The following is a 14,891-nucleotide window of genomic DNA, read 5'->3' on the forward strand; positions in this document are numbered from 1 at the left end:
AACATGAAGGGTGAACAGAAGAAATAATGGAGACCATAAGAAATCGATTTCTACATTATTCTGGAAAATATTTTCATTGAAATGCATTCATTCAGCATACCTCACTCTGCCTACATATGGAAGGAAATTTGCAAAAGGACATAATCATTGCCAGAAATATAATATGACAAATACAGCCAACAGGGAATGTATGTTTTATGACTGCAATGTTCTAACAGATTTCGGGAATTGATTTAAATCATTGTTCAAGCCTTGTAGCCAAGCAAACTTAAAATGTCAAACACTTATTTTTATTTTGTACTCCAATTCCTTCTTGTATTACTAAAACAAATATTTTCCTTTGATATTCTAGCTTTTATTTAGTTATTTATTTTTATTTTACATTTGTTGACCGGGCTAGTCCAACTGGATACATGTCCATTTTCAGTGGAGGCCCGGGGAGAAAAGCTCCAGTTACACAGCATAATAAAAATATACAAAAACATTCTATAACATTTAGATTTTACAGTAGTAGCAATAGACATTTTAAAAACACCATTGTGAGTCAATGCAAGGAAAACAAAATTAGGCAATGACATTTGTATAGAGAATAGTTCTAGAGTTAGCAAAATGAGAATAAGACAGAAACAAATGGTTTATAGGATTATAGATCAAAAGTAATTCTCAGGGAAGAGAGTGCAAAGACTAAGGAGGAGGGTTAGTTATAATGAAATGATCAGAAGTAGAGATTAATGGTAGAAAAATAAAAATTTGTTAGTGTCAGGTAGTAAGTAAAAGAAAAAGGTTAGTCAGGGTTGTTACAAGAGCGTAACCAGTGACTGGAGAGAAAGAGTTTGAGTTTGGTTTTAAATAGTGGGAGAGAGGTGAAGGTGGTCAGGTCATTTGGTAGTTGATTCCATATTTTACCCACTGAGTTTGAAAATAAAGATTTACCTGCTAAGTTATTTGAGAAGGAAGTGTGTATCAACATTTTGTTGGCAGAGTGCAGATTCTTCAAGTTATTATAAGGTCTTATAAGGGTAGAGAGAATTGGGGTGTTATTAGGTTGGTGAAGGGCTTTGTGGGCGATTATAAGTTGGTTAAATTGTAGTAGTAGTGGAAATTCAAGCCAACCTAGCTGTTTTACATGCATTACATACATACAGTATAGGGGTGTTGTTTGGTTGGTAAAATATCTTATGAACAATGGTTAGTTGGGAATATGGCAAAATGGCATCTTTTGCAAGAAAATCAATACCAGAAACTGGAAATAAAATCACATCACCCCCATCTTGTTTTTTCCACATATTTGGGTTAGGTGGACATGTACACCTGCACATCTGCATGATCAACAACCTCCACCTTCATCCATCACTAAAGTGGAAAAGTTACTGATTACAACATATTCAGCTGGCAAATTGTAAAACCCAGTTATATTAGATGAATTTAACTTACATGTTCTGGGTGAAAGTGATGCTAAACTATGTATTTATTTATTTATTTTACATTTGCTAACCAGGCTAGTCCAGCTGGATATATGTCCATTTTCAGTAGAGGCCCTGGGAGACAAGCTCCAGTAGTAACAAGAGATATAGTAAAGAAAAACAATTTATCATACAATAAAATATTACATGTGATTGTGTCACACATATACATCATGGAACAATTCTACAAAGAAGTAGAGATAATAAATCATCTAATTCAGAGGAATGATTACATTACTTTCCAAAAATTGTACACGAAAGATAGGTCACTTTACGGTATGTTATCAATGGTGAGATGCACAGAACAACTGATAACAACATTCATGACATGACTTAAGTAAATTACTAGGAATCGTAACTACTTCCATAGGGCTGTAGTATAACAGATTAGTGAGAGGATATAGGCTGGTGATAGAAGTAGAGAAATCAGAGGATTAGTTGGGGTTGCTACAGGGGCATAACCAGTGTGTCTTCAGTTATTAATTGAGCCTTTGTTTAAAGAGTGGCAGGGAGGGAAGTAGAGTTATATCCTGTGGCTGCGTATTCCAGTTTTTTCCAGCAGTATTGGTGAACAAGGAGTCACCTGCCAGGTTATTAGACTTGCTTATGTTAGCAAGAAGTTTACCGGAAGAGCATAAGGAGTTGAGATTCCTGTATGGGGTAATAAGGTTAGAAAGTATAGGGGTGTTGTTTGGTTGGTAAAATATCTTATGAACAATGGTTAGTTGGGAATATGTCAAAATGTTTTTTAGTTCTAGCCATTCTAGTTGTTGTAGGTTCTGACAATGATGAGTTCTAAAAGGGTTCCCAGTGGCAAATCTGGCTATACTAAACAATGCCTCAATGCCTCAATTTAAAAGGCTTGAACAACTAGTAAAATGTTGAGTTAGGCTCAACATACAACAAGCAAATAATCATTGGTCCAACATATTGCAGTGAAATCAGGCACAGATATAAAACATCTGGCATCCTGCACAGTAATTGAAGTGGCAAATGTCTGGTCCTTCCTACCTCGTCATGTAAAACACTGAAGACAACACCGCAATGGATAACTGGGAGGTCAGTGTCTGAAACTAAATACATTGTTCATATCATAGTTTGGACACTTCTGATGGGATCAAATTGTACAGCAAACAAACTAAAATGCAGCTATGACATACTGTAAGCAGCAATTCACTACCTTATAAGACACCTTGTTGTCTGTAACTATCAGAAGGCTTGGAGGTAAATTCTGTTCTTAGCATACCACAAAACTTAAACACTTAATGAAAAAAAAGAGGCATTGTCTGGGGGCTCTAGAAGGCAAACAAACGTAAATACAATGAATAACCTGAAGTGAGAAAATATGTAAATAGCCATTAATGCTGCTATTACAATGTTCCTTAGAAACAGACAAATGTCTCTAATATCCAGCCCTAGAATCTTCTGCAAGGTAATTAAAAACTAATCCATCACATTACAGATAATACGGCATCTTCAGAAGCCAAAACAAGCAGCCAAGACAGTCGGAAACTCTACTGATGTAATAGGATGTTCATTTTTGTCTCAGTGAATACAAATTCTACTTGTTATCAAGTTTTCACTTGCAGATACATGGACTTGCAACTAAAGTATGTATAGTGCCTGAATCCAATAAATCCTATAGTTCAAAAACATTAGATCTGTCCCTAACTTAGTGAATTGAACAGTAACAGAATGCATCTTCTATACATATAACATTTACTTTATCACACTTCATGGGTATTTCTTTCTCAGAATGCATTTCAGACAATTGTGCATTCCAAGAAATAACACTGTTCCCATTACTGGTGCTTGCTTGGATATATGTCAACCTGTAACAAGTTAATTCAATAAAAGGCACATTGGGTTCCAAAAGCTGCACTTGCTAAGTACTAGATACACACATTTCAGTTTTAAAGTATTATTTCTAGAATATGTTGAACTGCAGTAACAAGTTCATCTGAAAGTTTGGAAACACTTTGATATACACACGTGTTTCTATTAATAAGCAATGCTCTAATGTTCTTTTAACTCTATTAGTAGTAACAACAAATGTAATTTCTGCTTTGCTATTAGAATTAGGATCTAACTACAATTTAACAATATGTTTAAGATAATAAATTTAAGCCCTTTACTGTTTTTGTCTTACAAATCTAGCTGAGAAATTTGATAGCTGCCATTTCAGGAATACCACCTGCTCTACACAAAAGCTCTTTATTTCAGTTAGTCGTAGTGCAGGTAATTTGCATTCTCCATTTCTATATATACCCTTAAAACAGCTCTGGTCTGTTGTGAAGAAAGGATTTTTGCCCATTCATTTTGGGTCCATTTCTGCTGTGTAGCAAAACCAAGTATAACTTCATTTCATCTTTCTGGGATAGATTTTTGTAAGGGTGGAAAACTCAGGTACTGAATGGACACTTTCTTTATTCCTCACAAAAGAACGCAAGGGTAGGGTGCCCTGCTGGACGGAAGGCAGAATAGAATGGGGAGAACAGTGAACAGGTACCAGAACACACCAGTAGGAGGTTCGTGGAGAGTGGGGTATTTTAGGGAGGATAAAGCACAAGGACCAGAAAGGTTGCCCCTTCCCCTAGACTTTTCAATCTGGCTGGTCTATTGGCAGATACCGTAATCGAGATCATAAACAGATCACTACTTAGTGCAGATGTACCAGCCAACTGGAGGATGGAAAAACTCTGAGGAACTGTAGGTCTGTTAACTTAATATTAGGGTTAGGAAAAAATTTGTGTACAATCCTATGAAAAAGCTGGTAGCATTTCTAGAGGGCAACAATCTCCAGGATGGCAGCCACCATTGGTTTATGGCTACACTTTATGCAGTTATCAAGGCCATATAAGGAAAAGGACATCAGGCCACCAAAGGAAATTCAAATAAAAGCTTGCAGAAATATATGTAGAGTGGAAGGGAGGGGATATCACCACAGGTTAGGTAAGTTATAGCTCTTATTAGAGGAACCAAAAGAGATTGGAATTCATAAACTAATGCATGAAATTTTGCTAGGGGACATATGAGGAGTCAGTCTGAGCAGTCAAAACACAGGGGGAGGGAGAGACAGAGGTAGCAGCCTGTTGGGATTAACTACTGTCTGGATACCAGAACATACATATTCACACAGAGCGTTGAGAACCCATGAAAGCAGACTTACAGAATAAGCAGTGTACAGGGAATCCACACACACATTCAAGGCAGCTTGGGAGAAGTGGACACATGGTGACTGGAAGGAAGTTAGGAAGGTAAAGGAACACAAAACAGTATTCTTCATATGCCTATTGTCTCCTTTTATCATCAAGGACATACAAGATAATATAATGTAAAGCACCAAACTCTGAATATTTAGATGTTTTACCAGATTTGTCTGCATTAGTTTTACTTCATACAAACAAAATAAAAACAACAAAAGGAACACATCTAAACCTGTGCTGTTTCCTTCTGTAAAGGGGGTGACATTCATCCTTACTGCCTTCATTACAACTAAAGGTAAATGCTGCTGACTGCTTAAATATTAGTCTTCATACTGTCATGTGACTTCAACAGCCAATTAAAACTCCAATTTAAATATAAAAATTAATTGTAAAATATCTTAACAAAATAACTAGAACAAACTCATCAGTATTTAAAAATACATACTGTTCCTACTTAAATCATGTGCTTTCAAAATACATTTGCTATTTATATGAGCATTTAAGCCAAGGTAACACAGGCATTTAGCTTAATCTGCCAGTATAAACTTTAAAACTTTGAGATCACTCACGATATCTCCACATTTTCTCAGTTTCTAACTATTCACAGTGTAAAACAAAAATATCTTTTGACATATTATGCATCTCTTTATGTTTAAATGCAGCACTGTCTGTATTCTTGGTTTTAATAGAATAGATTTGTTCACCTTTGACTTTAATTCTTTTTTTGTTTTACCTGTATATAGAAATTGTCACATACAATGCTATAAACCACTGAATCGTTGTCACTTGGAAACCTCCCTTTGCTACTCAGGCTCATAGCAATGTGTGTTAAGACCAAGCGAGGACCATTATGAAACTTGTAAATGGTGCCTTTGTGCTTATAAGAGTTTACAACATATATTGTGTCTTTTGGGGAAATTCATAAAGGTGACTGTGATGCATGTATTAGTTAGACATATACTCTCTCTCCCCCAGAGCTGCATGCAGGAAGACATCTTCATGCCAAACAATTCATAAAATCCCTCAGTCATGTAAGTTAGTACAGCCACTCCTTGTAACACTCAGTGATGAACAAGGTCAAAGGGCTCGGTGCATCCATCATGGTAGGGGTAAGTATTGCGGAGAGGGGTAAGTAGTTGGGAGTTTAGAGGTAAGATGGGGTTAGGTATTTTGCGTGCATAAGTGTATGCGAGGGACTACATGTGCGAATGTACGTGTGAGTGTGTGATTGTTTGGGAACCAGCAGTAGGATGTAGCGAGGGGATAGGTTTTGTGTGTGGGTGAAAATGAGTGCATGCATAAATGACATTGAGTGAGAAGGGGGTAGTTTCACGTCTTTGTGTGTGCAGTGAATGTTTGTGGGGGGGGTTGTGGTAACTTCATACCTCCATACACTGCTACACTAATGAACAGAACCTGCAACACCGGGTGGGAGGAATCACTAGACTCCAAGGATAACTCTTAAAAGTCGTGCCCAAGTGGTACTTAGAATGGGGACTGGGGGGGTATAACACCACACACCAGGGGGGGGTACCTTTACTTTTCATATCTTAATGGCACCTAAACATCACAAGGATTGGGGAAACAAAGGGCACCAGGAAAAATCACGAGGATCAGGGGAAACAAAGGGCACCAGGAAACATCACGAGAAGCAGGGGAAACAAAGGGCACCAGGAAACATCACGAGGAGCAGGGAAAACAAAGGGCACCAGGAAACATCACGAGGATCAGGAGAAAGAAAGGGCACCAGGAAACATCACAAGGATCAGGGGAAACAAAGGGCACCAGGAAACATCATGAGGAGCAGGGGAAACAAAGGGCACCAGGAAACATCATGAGGATCAGGGGAAACAAAGGGCACCAGGAAACATCATGAGGATCAGGGGAAACAAAGGGCACCAGGAAACATCACAAGGATCAGGGGAAACAAAGGGCACTAGGAAACATCATGAGGATCAGGGGAAACAAAGGGCACCAGGAAACATCACGAGGATCAGGGGAGACAAAGGGCACCAGGAAACATCACAAGGATCAGGGGAAACAAAGGGCACCAGGAAACATCACGAGGATCAGGGGAAACAAAGTGCACCAGGAAACATCACGAGGATCAGGGGAAACAAAGGGCACCAGGAAACATCATGAGGATCAGGGGAAACAAAGGGCACCAGGAATTATCATGAGGATCAGGAGAAACAAAGGGCACCAGGAAACATCACGAGGATCAGGGGAAACAAAGGGCACCAGGAAACATCACAAGGATCAGGGGAAACAAAGGGCACCAGGAAACATCACAAGGATCAGGGGAAACAAAGGTCACCAGGAAACATCATGAGGAGCAGGGGAAACAAAGGGCACCAGGAAACATCACGAGGAGCAGGGGAAACAAAGGGCAGCAGGAAACATCACGAGGAGCAGGGGAAACAAAGTGCACCATGAAACATCATGAGGAGCAGGGGAAACAAAGTGTACCAGGAAACATCACGAGGCTCAGGAGAAACAAAGGGCACCAGGAAACATCACGAGGAGCAGGGGAAACAAAGGGCACCAGGAAACATCATGAGGAGCAGGGGAAACAAAGTGCACCAGGAAACATCATGAGGAGCAGGGGAAACAAAGTGCACCAGGAAACATCATGAGGATCAGGAGAAACAAAGTGCACCAGGAAACATCACGAGGATCAGGGGAAACAAAGTGCACCAAGAAACATCATGAGGATCAGGGGAAACAAAGTGCACCAGGAAACATCATGAGGAGCAGGGGAAACAAAGTGCACCAGGAAACATCACGAGGATCAGGGGAAACAAAGTGCACCAGGGGTAACATACATACACTAAAGGAAATGAAATGCAAACCTGTAAAGTCTGCTATTAATGATTTACTGAAAACTTGCATGATTTATGAGGGTAAGAAAAGGAGACAATGGGGATGTTCGAACAACACAGGCACAAGTACAGAATCTGTGGTGTATGTTTGTGTGTGTTTTTTAATGTGTGCTTGTGTTTGGGACACTGACTGGGTGGGTGTCTCTGCTTACACGATGCAACCTGTTACCTTCCTAAGAAAGTGATGATCTGCACTTCATGGTAGTTAAACAGATTCTGGGACATGCAAATTAGTCCATAATTAGGCCTTTCTTCATTGTGGCTAATGTGTCTCTGAATTAGAAATCCACATATCAAGAACAAAGGCCCTTTTTACCATCGAGATCTTAAAGAATTCTTGGGTTAGTCTCCAACGAGTACTTCAAATTATCACCCTTTTATCAGTGAGTTTTAAGGATGTAGCAAGGTTCCTCAGTTTTTCTGGATGACCTAACTTAACCTTCCAATTGTCTTTTAAAATGTTCCTTCTACTAGTAATGTCGACCTTACAAACAACAGGAAATACTAAAGTTGAAGCGATTTTGTCATTTTCCTCACTGTTATGGACTAAGTTAGCTACTCAGTGAATTCATATTTACCCCTTTGGTTACATAAATGCATGGAAATTGTCTGCATCTATTCAAAATTTCATCTCGACAAATAACAAGTATACAATTAAAAATGATAGCCTCTTTCTCAAACTCAGAATTATTTGTAGTTAACTTAGAAAGTCTAATTGTTTTATGTCTTATTAAATTCTTTTTTGCATACTTTTGTCTTAATAAATATCAGTGTCAGTGGCTCAGCCTGTAGTATACCTGCCTTTAGTACTGGAAGATCATAAGGCTGCAGGTTCTATTCCCACTCCAAGTGATTGGATTAATTTTCACTTACTGATATTGCAGTGTAGAATTAGGGGTGCTGCATTCCTGAGTGCATTGTCTCACAGATGAAATGTTAAACCAAGGCCCTGTCTGCCTGAGTTGGCGGAGGCACAGATCTGAGAGCACTAAACAAAAAAAGTGTAGGGGAAGCTTCTCAGTGGTTTGGACACATTTCTCTGTAGTCAGTATAATTACCTGCTTGGGTCTCCCCTGAAAAGAAGCTGTTAATGCCCAATAGTAGCATGAAATAAATACAATAAAAGTTTCCTTTTCTATATACATTAGAAGACAAACATGTCTTCCCTATATCATAATGAATTACCCCTTCTAGCAAGTGTAAATTATTAGGACTACATGAAAAAGTAAAATGTCAAAGGCCAGTTTATCTGTAATGTCCCCATAAGCTTCATAAATTCATAATAGTTAAAAAACAACTCTCCACCCTCCCAGGGTGGAGAGTTGTTTTTTTATGGTTATTTTTTCCACCGGTATGCTCCGTTGTGTTATTCATAATAGTTAGCATTTATCACAAAATATATTGTTAATGAACCATTTGTACAGCAAAACTGACATAAAATATCTAAGTGGAAAAGCACTTCCCTTTCCCTTCACTTAAGACAAGATGTGAAATGAGGGCACTAACTGCAGCCATCTTGCCTCATTTCATCTGTCTAAACAGATATTTAAACATAAAAATATTACATAAAACCAAGTCTGTAACCATGCAATAAGCATTAATGTCACCACTTAAAAACACAGATTTGTTAGATAAGAATATCACAAATCATACTAGTTAATAACATAATGTACAGACTAAAGAAAATCCGTTACATGTAGTGAAGTGAGTTACTCTACTGTGTTCTATACTGTTTCTAATCTTCTGTACAATTGCTTCTGACCTGGGTCCTGCTCCCCTCACCTGGTTAACAAACAGCAACTAAATAAATAAATAAATACATACATATATACATAAAATAATCATATAATAAACTATACATCATGGAGAACAGCAGTACAGATTGATGTAATATCTGCTGTTACTATGAAAATGCCACCTTGATTGACATCTAAGTTTAAAGCTTTTAACTTACTAAGGAAGTGCTATGAATCCCTAACAAATGAAAGGTGTACTCCCTCCCTATTACCTTACCTAAATTATTATCTAGGAATTTTGAAATACATTCCATTTTAGACCATTTGGGTGAAATAATAGGTGTAAATTATAGATCCTCAACATCATTACGCAATTTTGGAATGAGAAAGCAATTCTAGTTGTTGGTGTGAAACTAAAGAAATTACAAGTTTCTGCATCTGTCAAATTACTGTGTAATAAATCCAGAAATAACAATTCTAATTACTAATAAGCCAATTTCCTGCAAGGAAACTTTATCATAAATGTTTTTGTCACTCAGAAAGTCAGCTATTCTATATTCATTATCACCAAACTTCCACATTTATCATCCTTCGTGAATCTGAATCAGAGAGTCATGCACTTAATGAAGAAGTCCTTTCTTATCTGTGCAAATTAAACCTTTTTTTTTGCATGGTGTTCTCTTAAGTGCAGCCTTGATATTACACATGCACAATGTCTCAGACGCAGCTAATGCAGGAAGCAAAAAAGTTCTGAAGCTGTCACAACATGTAAAGCTGATATGTAGATATTGTCCTATTGATAAAAATGGAAAGTGTTGAAAACTTCTGTAGCTGATGTCTTAAAATGGCATAGAATGTGACTTCAAATTGTCATAAAAGTAGGAGAACCAATTCCTGAGCTAATACAGAAATTGCTCTTCAGTATAATAACTGTTTCATGTGTTTAGAATTAAGCAGTTTCTCAAAATTCCCAGCATAGAAGAGTTTTAAATATTTAAAATTCAGTACAAGATACTGTCCAAAGGATACAGCAAAATGATGAATACATAACTGATGTGTGAAAGATGCTTGTGTTACAAATGTATTAGAACTGCATGACATTTGAATATCAAACTGCTTTGTACAAATGCTTATGTTACAAATGTATTAGAACTGTGCAGCATTTGAAAATCAAAATGTGTTTGTAAAGTTGCTAGTGTTAAAAAAAGTATCACAGTGAGTTTCAAGAGCAGAGGTTAACCAGCTAAATTACTTTAAGAATAATAAGGGAATGTAAATGAGCTGTTAAACCATTAAAATGGCATCCCACTGTGCTGAATTGAACTGGAGTCAGTAAGTCTGGGAGAAGCCATTTTTAATAGCTTCTGTAAAGACAGGAAACATTGTTTCTTGGCTGCAGGACACTGCCATAAATATTTAGATGTGTATTGTAGCCATCAATGCTAAATGTCTGTCTCAGCTTCAAAAGGGAGCAGTGTGAGAACCCAGAGTCAGGTGACCAGATGAGATTATTCTGCCATCCAGCCTGGAAATATTAAATATTACAGGGAGTAATTTCTGAGTATTCAATATCCTGTCTTGGGCCTGACAATAAGAAGGACCATTCACTACATCATCTGCCTTGCTCCATTAAGTAAGTAGGGAAAAGTAATTCTCCTACATTCAGTCAGGAATATAGTGAAGCTTAATTTAGATATTGTTTTTCTTTATGTGTCCGAGTCCATCCATCAATATTATTTTCAATATTTCCTGTGAATTGAACTCTATGGTTTACTGTAAATATATATTCAGTATTTTCAGGTTCTTTTATTATTTACTATTAAATATATTTAAAACTTTTGTTGTAGCTGGTCCTTGTAGAAAGTATTTAACCTTTGAGAGTGCTTATATTTGTTTGGTGACACTGTGTGGGCCACTGCCGAAGCCCTAGCTGTCTCGGTCAATTACTACCATTTGTATTAGTATGAATATTACAGAGTAGAATTGGGTGCCCTTTGGAATGGCTTTACTGAGTAACATGCTGGTGGCTGTGAATCTACCTTATGGTCTGGGCACAAAGGTGCATTGATAGTGATCTGTGCCAGCCTTTCACAGATGTGTATGTGTTTGAAAAATCATATCTCAAAGTGTGTCTGTGTGTGTGTGTGTGTGTGTGTGTGTGTGTGTGTGTGTGTGTGTGTGTGTGTGTGTGTGTGTGTGTGTGTGTGTGTCAGTTACTTGGACCAGGGACACAGAGCCCCAAGCTGGTTGGTGTGAATTGGGGGCCTAGAGAGAGAGAGTGTCCAGTGCCAGGTTTTGGAATGTGTTCCCTGTGTGCTCTTAAGGGAGATTGTACTTTGTGCAGAGAGCTGTATCTGGAAATACTGTATGTATCCATTTAAGGCTCCTTGATCACTGGCCCAGTGAGGGGACATCACAATAACTCTACACCAAATTATATCTACAAAATTAGACTGGTTTCAGGTTTCTATGGAGAAACACGATGATACCCGCAATGTATTACACAGTCATACAGATTATTATGGCATTTAGTCTGCAAAACTTTAGCACTGTACTGGATGTGCCTTGTTGAGAGAAATAGCCTGACATTTTGTAGTGATTATAGTTATTGGGTGCATTGAGAAATTTTCAGCTCTGCCACAAGTTGGGGAAACAACAGGCTGCACCAAAGTTTGCAACATTGTATGTAAATTGACAACATTGCAACCAATTTGACAGTTTGTTGTGAACACATAAGTGGGAGGTCAGTCATATTATTTCAGCTGTAAAGTGGATGTGTTCACTGTTCAATATTTTGGTGTAAGGCACAGTAGTTGGCTTTATTACTTAAGGCCTATAGATCCTAACCTTTGATAGCAATAACAGCATTATGTGCAAGCAAAAACGTCATAAGTCTGACACGATCCATCCTCTGTGAGAAATAAGTATTACAGCTGAGTAGCATGGGAACATCCAGGCTATACCGCAGATGTAAGGTAATCCCTTTAAAAGTATATCAATGTACACAAATGTGCATTAGTGTTCATGTCAAACCAACAAAAGTTTGGAAATAAAACATTAGATGTGAAAAGCTTTACATTTTCCAATCCAGTTTAGCTCCATCCGTTGTATAAGGCACTGCATATACTTGTGTGTTAAAACACTATTCATGGCCCATGCCATATCATGGCATAATGCCTCCACTTTAATGCCTGCATCACAACAGCTGCATTAATATTGATACTGTTCCTTCTCAACAACCTGCACCTGCCCATGCAACCTGTCATCAATTGCCCTCAAATATGTTCTTATAATTTTTCTCGGCTACTCTTTTTTTAAGTTGTTTGTTTTGTTATGCTGTCTATTGTAATTTTTTCATATTCAGTATATTGTTTAGTAGCAAATGAGGAGCAAAGTGTAGTGCCCCAAAGCTGAGTAATAAAACCAATCCAAACGAAATGAAAGGAAGATGAGAATGACTGCGTACGTTCTCCAAACTGCAGCCCTCTAGTTTTAAACTTTGCCTCCAGGTCAGCAGTTTTGCCTAACTGAACAGACACTGTGGGTTTCTTTTGTCTTCTTTTTACTGTTTATTTATATTCATAAGCAAACTATTCTCTGCTGACTCAGTTTACATCACTTTTATTTTAGTGAATTCCTTATTCTGAAAGTTTTTCCTTGCATGATGTGATAAAACCTAATGCATGCCAGATCTGTAAAGGTGATGTATCTACTCTGAACTAATTAATTATTTTCAATATGAAAGGAGTCTGGAACACTTGGCAAAACCCCACATGAGCACAACAGAGTCATGCAAACTCTGCATAATAGGGACCCCCCCCAGCACAGAAACTGAGGAAGCAAATGCCACAAGGTAGCAACAATAAATAATCCTTATGCCTGCAAATCACCATTCCTACACAAAAATGAACAGAAACTGAATACATACATAAAATAAATGCAGATGCAAACAGGCAGTTACATGGGTTGTTCCATTATTGAAGTTCCACTTTTCATTACAGTATGAAACAGCCTTTTTACAGAATGGCAAACAGTATGGCCAAAATAAACTGCTTTGTTTACTCATAAAGATTAATACCAGACACAGGTATGAAAGCAGTTAAGGAAACTTTATGCAGAGCAGGCAGTACAATAAGCAGTTATGGCAGTGGTTAACATATAAGGACAGACAAAAGCTCTATATCCAGGCCAAAGAAAACACATCCATTCATTCATTCATTCATTCATTCATTCATTCATTCATTCATTCATTCACTTTGATAGCCAAAGAAAAGTAACAGTCACTACAAAAGCAGAAACAAGCAGCTAAACATAAGACACTCCAAAACAGACAACAGTGTCAGCTCACTGTGACAGAGCTGAAACTGTCTCATTGTCAGAAAATAAACACTCAGATCAAAGCATGTATATCAAATGGACATAAGAGAGATGAGCTGAAATTTCTTCTAAAATGTCTGAATTGAGAAGAGTTCCTAAAAAGCAGAAGAAAGCACTTTCCACTCTGAGGTTAACAAATACTGAACGTCTTTGGCACCTACTGCCTTGTAGAAATAATTGCTCTCCAGAAAGCTATTCATTGTAGATTGTAGCAAACAATTTTAGAAATGAGCTGTCTAGTAAGCCTATAGCAGTTGGTACCTTGGAGTTGTCTCTAGGTTACGCTCATTTGGTCATATTAATGTCCATGCTTTGATTGACCAGTGCATACTAACACAAGTATAATGTTACATGTGCTGTGTCAATCTGGTGGTAAAAGGGACAGTTTGTGAAACAGAACCTGCAGCAACTGAAATCCTTTTAATGACATATCACAGTGACAGAAACCTCATATCTGACAGTAAGAACAGCAGTTTAGGAGGCAGCAAGTTTAGATGCGGAACACAGCAGAAGAGAAGGCAGAAACAGTAACCTGTGTTTTGTGCAGACCATCACAGTTAATATTCCCAATGAGCTTCAGTTCATGATCTATGAAGAATCTGGGCACTTGTATCACAATCACCTTAGAAGTAGGATGGTGAAACACAGAACAATATAGTCCCTGTCTCTCTCTCTAATAATAGGTTTTTGAATAGAATGATAACTGTTGTAGTATCATTCATTAAACATGGGAACTAGCCACAGGCAGATGTCTGCCCTTCCGGTATGTGTTACAGAGGTTATGAATATCCGCAGAGATGACCTCCCCACTACGCAAGACAATTAAAGGGAGAGTATGCAGTGGCATCTTTGTTTCTTAGTTGTTTATCAGATGGGTGGATTGATTCAGGGACCCTTTTCAGAAGCAATCCAAGCTTTTACACAGGCACATCAGTGCAATAAACAAGTATACATAACATAAAGAAGAATATTTAACAAAATGTTTACCATTTTTATACTTAGTAATTATTTATTTGATACAAACAGAAAATAAAATAAAAACAATTGTTTTAGAGATGTATTGTCTATTTGCATCACAGAAGAACAGAATTGTGTTAAAGTTTGTGCCTCAGAAATTGCTTCACACTCTGTCAAATAGAAAAGGAATAGCCTGGATCATATAAAAGTTGTACTTGTTTTCCTTTTTTGGCAAAGTCATTTTTTTCTGAATGTAGGACAGACTGTTTG

The 14,891-nt window shown here is 37.7% G+C and overlaps 1 protein-coding gene across 6 annotated transcripts in view; it reads right to left on the reverse strand.

The window, feature by feature from the left end:
* CACNB1 (calcium voltage-gated channel auxiliary subunit beta 1) overlaps window positions 1-14,891 on the reverse strand; it is a 2,104,836-nt gene that overhangs the window by 890,602 nt on the left and 1,199,343 nt on the right. The window lies entirely within an intron of this gene.

The sequence above is a fragment of the Protopterus annectens genome, chromosome 13.part0, assembly GCF_019279795.1.
Source record: "Protopterus annectens isolate FY-2018-M chromosome 13.part0, PAN1.0, whole genome shotgun sequence".
Lineage (NCBI taxonomy): Eukaryota > Metazoa > Chordata > Ceratodontiformes > Protopteridae > Protopterus > Protopterus annectens.